Raw genomic sequence first — 14,636 nt, 5'->3', positions numbered from 1 at the left:
CCAGCACAGTCGACGTTAGGAGAACTACATGTGCGCCGACATGATAGATCTGAAGAAGGCGAGGACAAGAATCAAGGAACTGGAGGAAGAACTCAAGGCCACACGTGAAGATTATGAAGAGGAAATCAAAGTATTAGTGGAGAAGAATGATGATCTGATCAAGAAGATCGGAATATTTATGGGAGGCCCTACACCAGTAGAAGAAGACGAAGAACCCAAGGAGATTCGCCCGGAAGACTACATCGTTATCAACGACACCGACTCGGATCCAGATGATAGCGATGATGACTATGTTGATGAAGCAGGAGCAGATATCATGAAGTCTGCAACCAAAGAATATTTCTAGTAGACCACCCCAACAGTAGTAGTAGTCCACCATGTAAATATAGTAGTCTGAGCACTTTTGCGATAGTTAGATCGATTGTATGCCCTTGTTTGATTGAATGAAGTGGATTGTTTGCTTTTGCCTCATGTGCATATGGGTAGTGTTTTCTCTCTAGACCCCTCTCTATTCTTAAATCTCATCTTTTCTAAACCCTCAGATGCCTCCGAGACGTGACCCCGGATTTACCTTCCCACCGGAGCTCACCCAGTTGATCCAGCAGCAGAACACGTTGATGAAGTTGCTAGTCCAGAATCAGAATCAGGGGAACAACAACAACAACCCACCACCACCACCTATTGATCACTTAGCCCGTTTTCTTATACTGAATCCGCCGGTGTTTTCCAGTAGCATCGAGCCGATAGTAGCAGATGATTGGCTCCGCAAGACAGCAAGGGAGTTGACCACAACAGGATGCACAGATGCGGAAAAGGTGAAGTTTGCCGCACATCACCTTGAAGGACCCGCAACATCATGGTGGGAGAATTTCACCGCCACTTTCCCTATCGACACTGTCACATGGGACCAGTTCCAGCAGGCTTTCCGTACTGCCCATGTTTCAGCGGGAGCTATGGCCATGAAGAAGCGAGAGTTTCGTAACTTGCGCCAAGGAGGACGGACAGTTGGCCAGTATGTGGAGGACTTTAGTAAGCTAGCACGTTATGCTCCAAATGACGTTGCTACGGATGCAGCTAAGTAGGAGAAGTGTCTGGAAGGACTGAATGATGAGTTGAGCATGCAGTTGATGCTTGCAACTTTCAAAAACTACCAGGAGTTTGTAGATCGTGCTCTCATGATTGAAGGGAAGCAGCAGCAGATTGAGAATCGCAAGAGGAAGTATGGCCAAGGAAAGTACAATTCAGGAGCTCAGCAGAAGCCACGTTTTACCCCTAGACCGGGAGGACATTTTTAGCATGCCCATGGAGGAGGTAGCTCGCACAATCATAATGGCACCAAGAATGGTAATGGAAATGGAGGAAGCAACGGCCAGAACCGTACCAACCCATCAACCCCACCCAAAAGAGACCTGAGCCAAGTCACTTGCTTTAAGTGCCAAAAGACCGGACATTATGCCAATGAATGTCCTGAATCCTAGAATGGAAATGGCAATGGAAGCTCTGGGAAGAAGCCGAACCCTTTCAATAGGGGACAGGTGAACCACGTTAACGTGGAGGAGGTTGAAGAGCAGCTGGATGCAATAATCGGTAAGTTTTTAGTTAAGTCATTTATTACACTCGTTCTTTTCAATACTGGTGCATCACATTCATACATATCAAGGGGATTTGTGGATAAGTATGACCTTCCCACCAAAGTTCTTAGAACACCCATGTTAGTAAGCTCACCAAGAGCGGAGTATATGGCTAGTAAAGGATGTTTTCAAGTGCCATTGAGTATATGTAGGCATCTGTTTCCCTCGGATTTAATCATTTTGGAATCACAAGGTTTGGATGTAATTCTAGGTATGGATTGGCTGTCGATGTATGGAGGAAACATCGATTGCGCCAGTAAGTCAATTTTGCTTACCACCCCAAAAGGGAGAAGGATCAAGTATGTATCCCGGCATGTGCCTAAAAGGACTCAAGTGAATTTGTTAACAGGAGTTGTGCAGGAGGAAGTACCAGTAGTGAAGGATTTCCCTGATGTATTTCCAGAAGAGTTGCCAGGCATGCCACCGGATAGAGATATTGAGTTTTTGATTGAGTTTTTGCCAGGCACAGAGCCAATATCTAAGAGACCATATAGGATGTCCGCAAAGGATTTGGAAGAGATTAAGGAGTTACTGGATAAAGAATATATTCGCCCAAGTTCTTCGCCTTGGGGATCACCAGTACTTCTAGTGGAGAAGAAGGATGGATCATTAAGGATGGTTGTTGATTATCGAGGATTGAATGAAGTAACCATCAAGAACAAGTACCCACTACCGATGATCAATGATCTGTTTGATCGATTGCAAGGAGCTAAGGTATTTTCCAAGATCGATCTGCGATCAGGATACCATCAGTTGAAGATTCGAGAACAGGATATACCTAAGACGGCTTGCTGTACGAGTACACGGTTATGTCATTTGGTCTGACTAACACACCTACATATTTTATGAACATGATGAACAAAGTGTTTATGGAGTTTTTGGATAAGTTCGTCGTAGTGTTCATTGATGATATCCTGCTTTACTTGAAAAATGAAGAGGAGCATAAGGAGCATTTCCGTTTGGTACTTGGTAAGCTCAGAGAACATCAGTTATATGCCAAGTTTAGCAAATGTAAGTTTTGGTTGAAGGAAGTTAGATTTCTCGGACACGTTATATCCGGAGAAGGTATAGTAGTAGATCCCACCAAGGTTGACACTGTAACCAATTGGGAAGCACCAACAACAGTTGGAGAGATCCGGAGTTTTCTTGGACTTGCAGGATACTACCGGAGATTCATTAAAAATTTCTCGAAGATTGCAAAGCCTATGACCGAGTTGTTGAAGAAGGATACCAAGTTCATATGGACCGAGAAATGTGAGGCCAGTTTCCAAGAGTTGAAGAAACGTTTGGTTACATCACCAGTGTTGATTTTGCCAAATCAGACCAAGGATTATGGGATGTATTGTGACGCTTCACGTCGAGGACCTGGAGCAGTGCTTATGCAGGAAGGAAGAGTTGTTTCCTATGCCTCACGATAGCTTAAGCCTCATGAGTCAAATTATGCCACTCATGATTTGGAGTTAGCAGCCGTAGTGCATGCATTGAAGACTTGGAGACATTTTCTTATTGGAAACCATTATGAGGTGTACACGGATCACAAGAGTTTGAAGTATATTTTCACACAGAAGGAGTTGAATCTCAGGCAAAGGAGATGGTTGGAGCTCATCAAGGATTATGATATGAGATTGCATTATCACCCCGGAAAGGCTAACGTAGTAGCTGATGCGATGAGTCGTAAGAGCCATGTCAACACCCTAATGATGGGAGATTTACCAAGGGAGTTAGCCAAAAATCTTCGTCAGCTATGTTTGGAGATAGTCCCGAAAGGCTATGTAGCAGCATTGGAGATTCAGTCTACTTTGATGGATAAGATCAGAGAAGCTCAAAGGACCGACAAGGAGATCATTTCTATTAAGGAGAAAATGAGCAAAGGAAAAGCTAAAGGATTTCGTGAGGATGAGCACGATACCTTATGGTTTGAAGACCGTGTTTATGTGCCTAATGACCTGGAGATCAGGAAGTTGATTCTGCAAGAGGCCCATGATTCACCATATTTGATTCACCCAGGAAATACCAAGATGTATTTGGATTTGAAGGATACTTTCTGGTGGACCGTAATGAAGAAGAATATTGCGGAGTATGTAGCAGTTTGTGATGTATGCCAGAGAGTAAAGGAAGAGCATCAGAAGCCAGCAGGATTGTTACAGCCATTGCCGATACCCAAATGGAAGTGGGATAAGTTAGGCATGGATTTTATTACATGATTGCCCAGAACACGTTCAGGCTATGACTCGATTTGGGTTGTAGTCGATCGTTTGACAAAGTTAGCTCATTTCATTCCAATGAAGACTACCTATACTAGTGCCAAGTTGGCAAAGATATACATGACCAGGATCGTATGTCCGCACGGAGTTCCAAGGAGCATTGTATCAGATAGAGGAACCCAGTTTACCTCAAAGTTCTGCAATCAGTTGCATGAAACTCTGGGTACCAGGCTAGAGTTCAGTACAGCTTTCCACCCGCAGACAGATGGACAGACCGAGAGAGTCAATCAGATTTTGGAGGATATGCTGAGAGCTTGTGCGCTAGATTATGGATCTAGTTGGGACGAGAATTTGCCATACGCAGAGTTCTCTTACAACAACAGTTATCAATCCAGTTTGAAGATGGCCCCTTTCAAAGCCTTGTAAGGAAGGAGGTGCAGGACCCCATTGTCGTGGGATGAAGTTGGAGACTGTCAGTTGTTTGGACCGGATCTGATTAAGGAGTCTGAACAAAAAGTAAAATTGATTTGTGATAGGCTCAAGGTAGCCCAATCCAGGCAGAAGAGCTACGCAGATTCTAAATGCAAGGAGTCAGTTTATGAAGTCGGAGACCGAGTTTATCTTCGAGTATCTCCACTTCGAGGAGTTAAGCGCTTTGGAGTTAAGGGAAAGTTAGCGCCACGTTTTGTAGGACCATACAAGGTTTTGGAGCGTATGGGAGAAGTAGCCTACAAGTTGGAATTACCCGAATGATTGTTGGGAGTTCACGACGTGTTTCATGTTTCCCAGTTGAAGAAGTGCCACGCAGAGATGGCTGATATACCGCTAAGAGACACAGTGCCGCTGGAAGCGATTCAGTTGGACAGTGATCTGACCTATGAGGAGAAACCAGTCAAGATTCTTGAGTATGCCAGCCGAGTCACCCGCAGCAAGGTTATCAAGTTTTGCAAAGTTCAGTGGAGCCACCACACGGAGGATGAAGCCACCTGGGAACGAGAGGAAGAATTGCTGAAGGACCACCCTCACCTATTTTCTAGCCAACCCGAATCTCGAGGGTGAGATTCATCTTAAGGGGGGTAGGTTTGTAACATCCCAAATTATCAATTTGGAATGTTATACAATAGATCATCATTCCATATCATATTTTATTTGCATTTTGGTTGATCCTAGAAATTCTACGCAACTCAAGGACCCTCGGAGAGAGTTGGGGATTTCGTTATTTTCATATTTGAGCTTTCTCAAATTTTGAAAATAGGATCATTTGATTTTATTTATTTTATCTTTAATTATTTCTATTATCAAAATATGAGAGAGGGAATAAAATGACTTTCCCAAAATAAAGAAATATTGAGGATTTAATAAAAAAATCAAATAAGATTTTATTTTGGATTTATTTGCTATTTTATTTGAATTTAGGAAAAATGCGCGTTTTTCAAAATTGCATTTAGGCCCCAAATAAATGTTCATCCTGTGCGGCTTGATTTTAGAAGTCGGGGAAATTTTATTTCGGGATTTTTGGAGTCCGTTTAGTATTCCTTTTGTTTTTTTCTGAGCGTAATTATTTTTAAAAAAAATCCGAACCGACCTTGGGCCGTGTCCGGCCAGGACTCCGCCTGGCCGGGGGGGCTTTATATAGCGCGACCCCGGGCCGCCCCAGCCCAAGCCGCGCCGCGCCGCCCGCCCAAACCCTAGCCACGCTGCGCCCCAACCGCCGCCGCCACCGCCGGAGCCGCCGCCGGAGCTCGCCGCCGACGAGGTTGTCCCGCTGCCGGTTTTTTTTAGAAAACCGTTGGGTTTCACCGGGTTTTTTCGGTTTTTAAGATTCGATTTTTTAGATAGATCGTTTTTTTTCTCGGTTTAGTTTAATTAGCGATCGTTCGCTCGTTCGTTCGTTTTAATGAACGCGTTCATCGTTTAGATCCAGATAACGAACGTTCGTTCGTTAATCTGTTCGTCATTTTTCTTTTTCTCGGATTAAATCCGCGATTTTTCTCATTGCGATTTCCGATCAGATTTTCGTTCTAGTATAACTTTTCGCTCGTTTATCGGAATCAGGCGATTCAAGCACCTGGAATTTCGTCTCGAAACCCTCTTTCCGTTTAACCAACTCAAACAAGTTTTTGCATCTGTAAATTTGACCTAGATCCAGAATAGTAAACGAAGCTTGTTTCTTTAGCCGTTTGTCTTCCGTTGTTTCATGCGATTTGATTCTTTTTGCCAACCGGAGTTCTTAAGTTGAACTTTCTGGTTAGTTCTCTTATTTGAGTTTTACCTGTGCATTAGTCGAGTACTTATTGTATGCTTGTTTGTTTGCGATAGAGTACCCGGAGTGTGCCGCTTGCTACTTCGAATCACTAGGTTTTGCGGATCATCATCAAGGCAAGTAACACTTTGATCATACCTCCTACAACACAGTTTTATTGCATGAGATCAATCCTCACACATTGCATGATTAGGATCTAATTAAATTGTGGGTTTGGGAAGTAGATGAGGTAGTACCTATCACCTGTTTTATTATCAAATCTTTGGGAGTTACTTCTACGTTTGCTTATTATGCCATGCTATGCTAGTAGACGTGGATTGGGTGAGTGAAATCCATGACAGATGTGAGTTTGTTAAATTAATGGTTTATCTAAGGTGGCAACTTAAACACACATCTGGGTGGATTGAGGCACCTGGGTATTCCAACGATTGCCTGTTTTTCTTTTGGACCGCCACCTAGGCTCAAAGGGATCATGAGATTATTCATACTAGAAACTTCCGTGTGCAGCCACAAGCTATTATAGGCTCTAGCATAGTTGACTAAGTTGTGCGAACTCTTACAGTGGTAGACTAGCAGATGTAGGGGAAAGTAGGTGTAACGGTCTACCCGTTCGTAAGGTGCTAGCGCTTCTGAAAGACTATGTCTCGGTCATCCGTTTCTCAAACACCATGTAGTGCGAGAATCCCAACGGAGGAGAACGAGTCTTGTGGGGAAAAGTGCGCAAACCTCTGCAGAGTGTATAAACTAATCATGGTTAGCCGTGTCCCCGGTTATGGACATCTTGAGTATCTAGTACTTGGATTATCATGTGAATCTCATCATGTTACTCTAATTAATTTGTTGGGTTTTTAATGATGATGTTTAATTGGGATTGAGAGGGTGTCTACACTCTCAATGTTTAACAACCACCATGATAGTTAAATAAAATTTATTCCTTTGTAGTAGGGAAAAATTGGCTTTACGCAAAACTGTAACCATAGAGCTTTCCACCAGCCAAATATGCATGTAGTATAGTCTTATTCCTTCATTGCTCTCTATGTGTTACATTGCCAGCATATTCCATGTGCTGACCCATTTCGGGCTGCAACGTTCATGTTGCAGACTTTTCAAACGACGAGTAAGGTGCTTTTAGGTCGTGGTTCTATACTCAGTGACGCCGTTGGAGTTGATGGACTCACTTATCTTCCAAGCCTTCCGCTGTTATCGTTATTAGATGGCCTTAAGCCATATTTATTGTAATAAGTTCTCTTTTGAGACACTCGATGTAATAAGTGTGTGATTGCTACTCTATTATAAATCCTTCAAGTACTGTGGGGTGTCAGCATTACTGATCCAGGGATGACACCGGAGCACGGAGATTGGACCGTTTGAGGTCTGGTCACTACAGAGACTGAAGGAAATATGCCCTAGAGGCAATAATAAAGTTTTTTTATATTTCCTTATATCATGATAAATGTTTATTATTCATGCTAGAATTGTATTAACCAAAAACTTGATACATGTCTGGAACATAGACAAAACACCGTGTCCCTAGTAAACCTCTACTAGACTAGCTCGTTAATCAAAGATGGTTAAGTTTCCTAACCATAAACATGTGTTGTCATTTGATAAACGGGATCACATCATTAGGAGAATGATGTGATGGACAAGACCCATCCGTTAGCTTAGCATATTGATCGTTTAGTTTTATTGCTATTACTTTGTTCATGTCAAATACAGATTCCCTCGACTATGAGATTATGCAACTCCTGGATACCGGAGGAATACCTTGGGTGCTATCAAACGTTACAACGTAACTGGGTGATTATAAAGATGATCTACAGGTATCTCTGAAGGCGTTTGTTTGGTTGGCATAGATCGAGATTAGGATTTGTCACTCCGAGTATTAGAGAGGTATCTCTAGGCCATCTCGGTAATACACATCATAAGAAGCCTTGCAAGCAAAGTGACAAATGAATTAGTTGCAGGATGATGTATTACGGAACGAGTAAAGAGAATTTCCAGTAATGAGATTGAACTAGGAATGTAGATACCAACGATCGAATCTCGGGCAAGTAACATACCTATGGACAAAGGGAATAACGTATGTTGTCATAACGGTTCGACCGATAAAGAGCTTCGTCGAATATGTAGGAGCCGATATGAGCATCCAGGTTCCGCTATTGGTTATTGACCGGAGAGGTGTCTCGGTCATGTCTACATAGTTCTCGAACCCGTAGGTCCGCACGCTTAACGTTTGATGACGATTTAGTATTATATGAGTTATGATTTGGTGACTTAATGTTGTTCAGAGTCCCGGATGAGATCACGTACATGAAGAGGAGTCTTGAAATGGTCGAGAGGTAAAGATTGGTATATAGGACGATAGTATTAGGACACCGGAAGTGTTCTGTAGGGTACCGGGTACATATCGAAACACCGGAAGGGGATTCGGGCACCCCCAACAAAAGATATGGGCCTTATGGGCCAAGAGGGGAAACGCAACAGCCACAAGGGGCTGGTGTGCGCCACATATGGGCCGACCAAGGATGGAGAAGGAAAGGGGAAGGGAGAAAGGCAAGTGTGGATTAGGATTCCCCCTTGGGCGCCTCGTGGCCTCTCCGTGCCCCTCCCACCTATATATATGTGGGTAAGGGGGTGCCTAGAACACACAACATCAATTGTTAGTCGTGTGTGGCGCCCCCTCCACAGTTTACACCCCGGTCATAGTTTTGCGGTGCTTTGGCGAAGCCCTGCAAGAATCACTTCACAATCACCGTCACCACGCCATCGTGCTGACAGAACTCATCTACTACCTCAACACCTTGCTGGATCAATAAGGCGAGGTCCGTCACCGAGCTGAAGGTGTGCAGAACTCGGAGGTGTCATACATTCGGTGCTTGATTGGTCGGAGCTAGCAGAAGTTCGACTACATCAACCACATTGTCAAACGCTTCCGCTTTTGGTCTACGAGGGTACGTAGACACACTCTCCCCCTCGGTGCTATGCATCTCCTAGATAGATCTTGTGTGAGCGTAGGAATTTTTTTGAAATTGCATGCTACGTTTCCCAACACAATCTTGCTGATTTCCCCCTTGAAACCATGAAAACTCCTTAGTGATGGTTCGATTTATGAATGGCTTGGACGACGACATAAGCCAAACCTTCTCAAATTTGTACTAGGGCATGGTGAGTCCATACCATGGCACCATGCCTGCCATCATGTTTTTCAAGCATGTATTTCATTTTTCTATAGTTGAAAAACCAATAAACGACGTGTTTGTGGTTGACTATTGCCACACATTTATGTGAAATATCTGCCCATTCCTTGTAAAAGGCATGAGAATTTACTATATAGCACAATCATGGTTTTCCAGACCGTTCTCGTGCACCTTTTCATGCACCGATTGTTTGAATTTGAATTATGTGCATTAATGCCTAGAAAATGCACATAATCCCTTAATTATTCTAAATGAACCTAGGAAAGTGCCAAATTTGAACACGATGATTTGCAGGGTTTATGTTCATCGTAGAAAAAAACTCATGGACAAAGGATAAAGGAAATTTGGATTCCCCTTCAATCTCGGTGATTTACTATCACACACAATTAATCTTCGTCGCTTCTGCGAAACATGTGCATTAACACACACATGCAAAAGGAAAATGAAAACCCTCGCCCACTTCCTCCCCACCCACTCGCCGTGGACTCCTCCGCAACTCTGCACCTCATCAACTTCTATCGCGGCGGCAGTTGCTGGCGGGCGGAGGTCACGCTCCAAACGGCACGGTATTTCGCCCCTACCGCTTTCCGCCACCTATCTGCACCGACATTCTAGACTCTGGTCGATTGGGGTTTTCTGCGGGATTGGGCTGGGTATTTTTCTCATGGAGAAGGTGATCAACTTAGCGAAATATTCACTCATCTCTTTTCGCAGTCTGTCCGTCGCTGTTAATCAACCGTTAGAAATTGTCATGGGTTCATTTTTCTTCTAGCTGATTCGTGGGTGTTCATTCATGTGTCCACAGTGCGAGTACAAATTGGGCAAGTGTGGTCGCGGCCAGTCGGAAACGAAGTTCTATCTCAACATTTCGGATGACTTCAGGGAGCGCTCGGTATGTTCAATCTCAACCTACCACGGCCAGCATGGCCTAAATTTGTGAACGTATATCGTCTGTTGCTACATTTGGATAAAAGGTACGGTGCCACGTGCAGCCTAGATGTCGAAGCCGATTCCCCCCTATATTAGGCAAATATATGATGTATTGTTCATTCAGTTACTCTCATATTTGCATCAAATCTTTGGTACATCATCTATTTTTAATTATATATTTTTGTACTTTGCTTTCATCTATATATTGATGTCACAGCCCTAGAATTCTGCTTTGTAATTAGTTGCATCAGTGAGTGGCATCCATGCATAATGTTTAAATTCCTTTTAAATGTGAATTGGGGAAAGTGGAAAACCTCAGAGATCATTTCTAAAAATGATCAACATTAAAAATTGCTTCAAACAAACCCAAGAAAATGTTTCTATTAAGCTATAAAAATATTGGCAAGAAGTAAAACTCAAACCAATATTTTTGGATTCTCAGGGATATTTATTTTGGGCCTTTGAAATTAAATCAATAAGTATTTGACTTTTGGATTATATTCATTTTATATAGAATATATTTCAAAAGGCCCTGAAATTATTTATGTGCCTTTGGAAAAGTCCATAATGGCAACATACAGATATTCAGAAGGTTTTGCCTTGTTTTGATTTACTTTTGAATTTGAATTAGTGGAAAAATAATTAAAACAAAACAGAAAAATAGAAAATAGAAAAGACAGAGCAGATCTTACCTATAGCTTACCTGGCAGCCCAGCTAGCCCAGCTCGCTGGCCCCGCCCACCAGGCCCGGTGCCAGTCATCTCCTAGCTCCTGCCAGGAGGACGATGCCGTGTCGCCCACACACGCACCTGAGGATTCCACCTCCTCCTTCATGCTGGCGTCCTCCCCTTCGAGCCTATCCGCTCCTGGAGATGCCTGCGACCCCCTGGACCCTCCCGCTCGCTCTCTCGAGCTCCTCTCCCCTCTCTCCCGAAACCCCCCGCCCCTCCTCTGCTCTCTTCCCGCAACGCCACCGTCGCCGCCGCTCGCTGTTGCCACGACCGGAGCCACCTCCTCGCCCTCCACCCGAGTCCAGAAGCTCCGTCTCTTCTACCTCGTCCTCTCCGTCGACTCACGTGACGCCGGACGCCTCGAAGTGCCGCCCCCGACGCCTTCTTCTTCCTCGGTCCGCCGAGATCGCCGGCGACCGTGTGCCCTCCTCGACGCGTCCTCGAGCCCGCAGACCCTCTTCGCCGCCTCCTTATGAGCTAGTACGCCTCCTCCCGTGCTCGCCCCCTCTATTTCTGTCCGCTAACCGCAGCCCCGCCATGGCCGAATCTCACTTCCGCTCGAGCTCGTCGCCGACGTTACTCCGGCGACCTGTTGGTCACACAACTGTGTCCAATGGATTCGTGAGCACCCGTAGAGCCCGTAGCTGCAAACCGCTGGCCATTCCGCGCACTGTGGCGTCGAGTCCGTCGACGTCCGAGCTCCAGCCGTCGCTAACCTCGCCGCCGCCGTTGCAACAGGCCATCTCTGATGGCCCCGCGGCCTCCCCTAGACGCGCACGAGCCTGGGCTTCCTCCTGGTGCCCTCGCCCGCCATCCCCGTGACCTACCGTGCGGGCTCCGCCGCAACTTGAGGTCGCCGGCAGTACTGACATGGCAAGTCATTAGCCACTAATGACGCCCTAATTAACCCCCTAGAGCCACAGCCATGTGGGCCCCAGTACCTGTTTAGGTTAGTTTTACTTTATGATTAGTTTAGTTCATAAACAGTGGGACCCACCCGTCAGCATTGACTCTGCTGACGTGGCTGTTGACCAGGCCCACCAGTCAGCGACACTAACCAGCCCTGTGTCACTGACGTGTAGACCCCACATGTCAGTTTTGACCCGGGGCAGCCCTGTTGACCTGCTAACGCCAGCATGACGCAATGCTGACGTAGTTAATCATTTTCTGGATTTAAAATAATTCAGAAATTCCAGAAAATGCCCAAAACTTCTAAAATTCATAGAAATTAAACCGTAACTCCAAATGAAATAAATTATATATGAAAAATGATCAGAAAAATCCAAAGAATCTGATTATGGCATTATCATGCATGTTTGAACAACTTATGCCTGCTGATCAGGTCAGATCAAATAAGTGGCATTTAAATAATCACATATGGAGTTGAATTTGAGTCTTTGGTTCAAACCAACTTCATTTAATCTGGTTTTAGTTGCATTAGCTCAAATCACAACATATTGACATGTCATGATCATGCATCATAATGTGCATTGCATTGATTGTATTCTTTCTGTTTTTGCCGGTGATTGTTCCCCCCTCGGTAGACGTATGTTTCAACGATGTGATCAATGACACCGATGAAGAGTTATACTATCTTCAGAAGTGCCAGGCAAGCAAAATTCCCTTGTTCCTTCCGATACAATCCCACTCTCTCGCTCCTGCTCTCTTTTACTGCATTAGGACAACAACGATTCATCTGTTACTTGTTGCGGTAGTTGAACCCCTTATCCTCTGCATGACCTGTCATTGCCACAGTAAATAGATGAAACCCACTAGCATGAGTAGGAGTTGTTTGAGCCCCAATGTGCCTACTCATTCATGCTTGTTTGTCATGCTTGCTATTGCTTAGAGTTGTGTCAGGTCTGATTCATCGGGGATGAATTGGAAAGTTGTGAACATGTCCTACTGGGTGTGAGCTAAGTGTGTGAAGACGATTTGGTAAAGGTAGCGGTGAGAGGCCATGTAGGAGTACATGGTGGGTTGTCTCATTGAAACCGTTCTTAGGAACTGAGTTCTGTATCTGTGATCCATGAACAGCTACTACCACTCATTGGGATCCTTAATTGACCCTCTCGGCTTCTTAATCACCCTAGTACTCTGTCCAGGAGTTGCAACTAGTTTCTATTGTTTGTAGGTTATGTGTTGGCGGCCGTGCGTAGCACTGACCCTAGGGGTGGGCTATGATATGGTAGATACACCGTGGCACGGTGTACCGGGCGCCCGTTTGGTGTCTCGGGAACCCTGTTCACATCATTCGGGGCCGTATGTGGAAACCTCGGCCGGACTCCCTGCGGATGGAACCTGGATAGGCGATAAACCTGGACTAGAGACTTGAGTGTTTAGGTAGGCCGTGGCCGACACCCTCGTTGGGCTTCCGCTTGAAGGTTGTCGAGTACATGTCGTGTAAACGACGATAAGTGGTGGGAGCGTGTGTGAAGAGGTACACCCCTACAGGGTTATCATTATCTATTCGAATAGCCGGATTCCTCTGATATGGGAACTTGGACCCCTTGCATAGTTCATAGACAATGAAAGTGGATACTCTAAAACTCGCAAGATAAGTGTGAGTGCTATGGATGGCCTTCTCGTAGGGAGACGGGAGCGGATCCATAGTGGTGTATTGATATGGTGAATATGTGGACTCGTGTGTGCCACCTCAAAAGAGTTACTTGCAGACATAGTTTAGGTTAGCCACTCGGTCAAAGCTGGCTTGCTGCAGTTAAACTCCACCACCCCCTTTGTTGATACTGATGCATATGTAGCTAGTTCTGATGTAAGTCTTGCTGGATACATTTTTACTCATGTTTGCCTATTTTATGTTTTTGTAGAGAGACGTTAGTCTCGCTAGTAGTTCCGTGTGGACTTCGACGTTTAGCTTGATACCTCATCTACGATCTTGTGCCATCGGCAGGATCTGGTAGATAGTCAGGCTTCTCAGCCTTTTTCATTTGTAGACGTTTGTACTCAGACATGTTAAGCTTCTGTGTGTGCTTTGACTTGTATGCTCTGAATGTTGGGTCATGAGACCCATGTTTGTAATATCTTGGCTCCTCGGAGCCTAATGAATAAATACTTTGAGTCGTAGAGTTATGTTGTGATGCCATGTTGTATTTACACATATCAAGCATATTGTGTGTAAGATTGAAATGCTTGGTATGTGTGGGATCCGACAATCTAGTTGTTTATCCTTGGCAGCCTCTCTTATAGGGAAATGTAGTCTAGTGCTTCCATGAGCCATAGTAGTCCGCTACAGCCCGGTTCACCAGAGTCCTGCTAGCCCAGCACTACTGCTCAAGACACTTGACTGGCCGGCATGTGTTTCACTTCGTTCGTGTGTCTGTCCCTTCGGGGAAATGTCACGCGGTGACATCCGGAGTCCTGCCTAGCCTGCTACACCCCGGGTTATCGGAGTCCTATTAGCCTAGTGCTACAGCCCGGATTCGCATGCTGCTGACCGACATGCTCGAAGTTGATTCATGTATGCCTGTCCCCATGGGTTAGTGCCGCTTTGGGTTCACGACTAGCCATGTCGGCCCGGGTTCTCTGTCATATGGATGCTAGCGACACTATCATATACGTGAGCCAAAAGGCGCAAACGGTCTCGGGCCTTGGTAAGGCGACACCCATGGGAATACCGTGCGTGAGGCCGCAAAGTGATATGAGGTGTTACCGGCTAG

Source organism: Triticum urartu, chromosome 3A, assembly GCF_056163025.1.
Source record: "Triticum urartu cultivar PI428250 chromosome 3A, HENAU_Tu73, whole genome shotgun sequence".
NCBI lineage: Eukaryota > Viridiplantae > Streptophyta > Magnoliopsida > Poales > Poaceae > Triticum > Triticum urartu.
Note: the sequence above shows the minus strand (reverse complement) of the source record.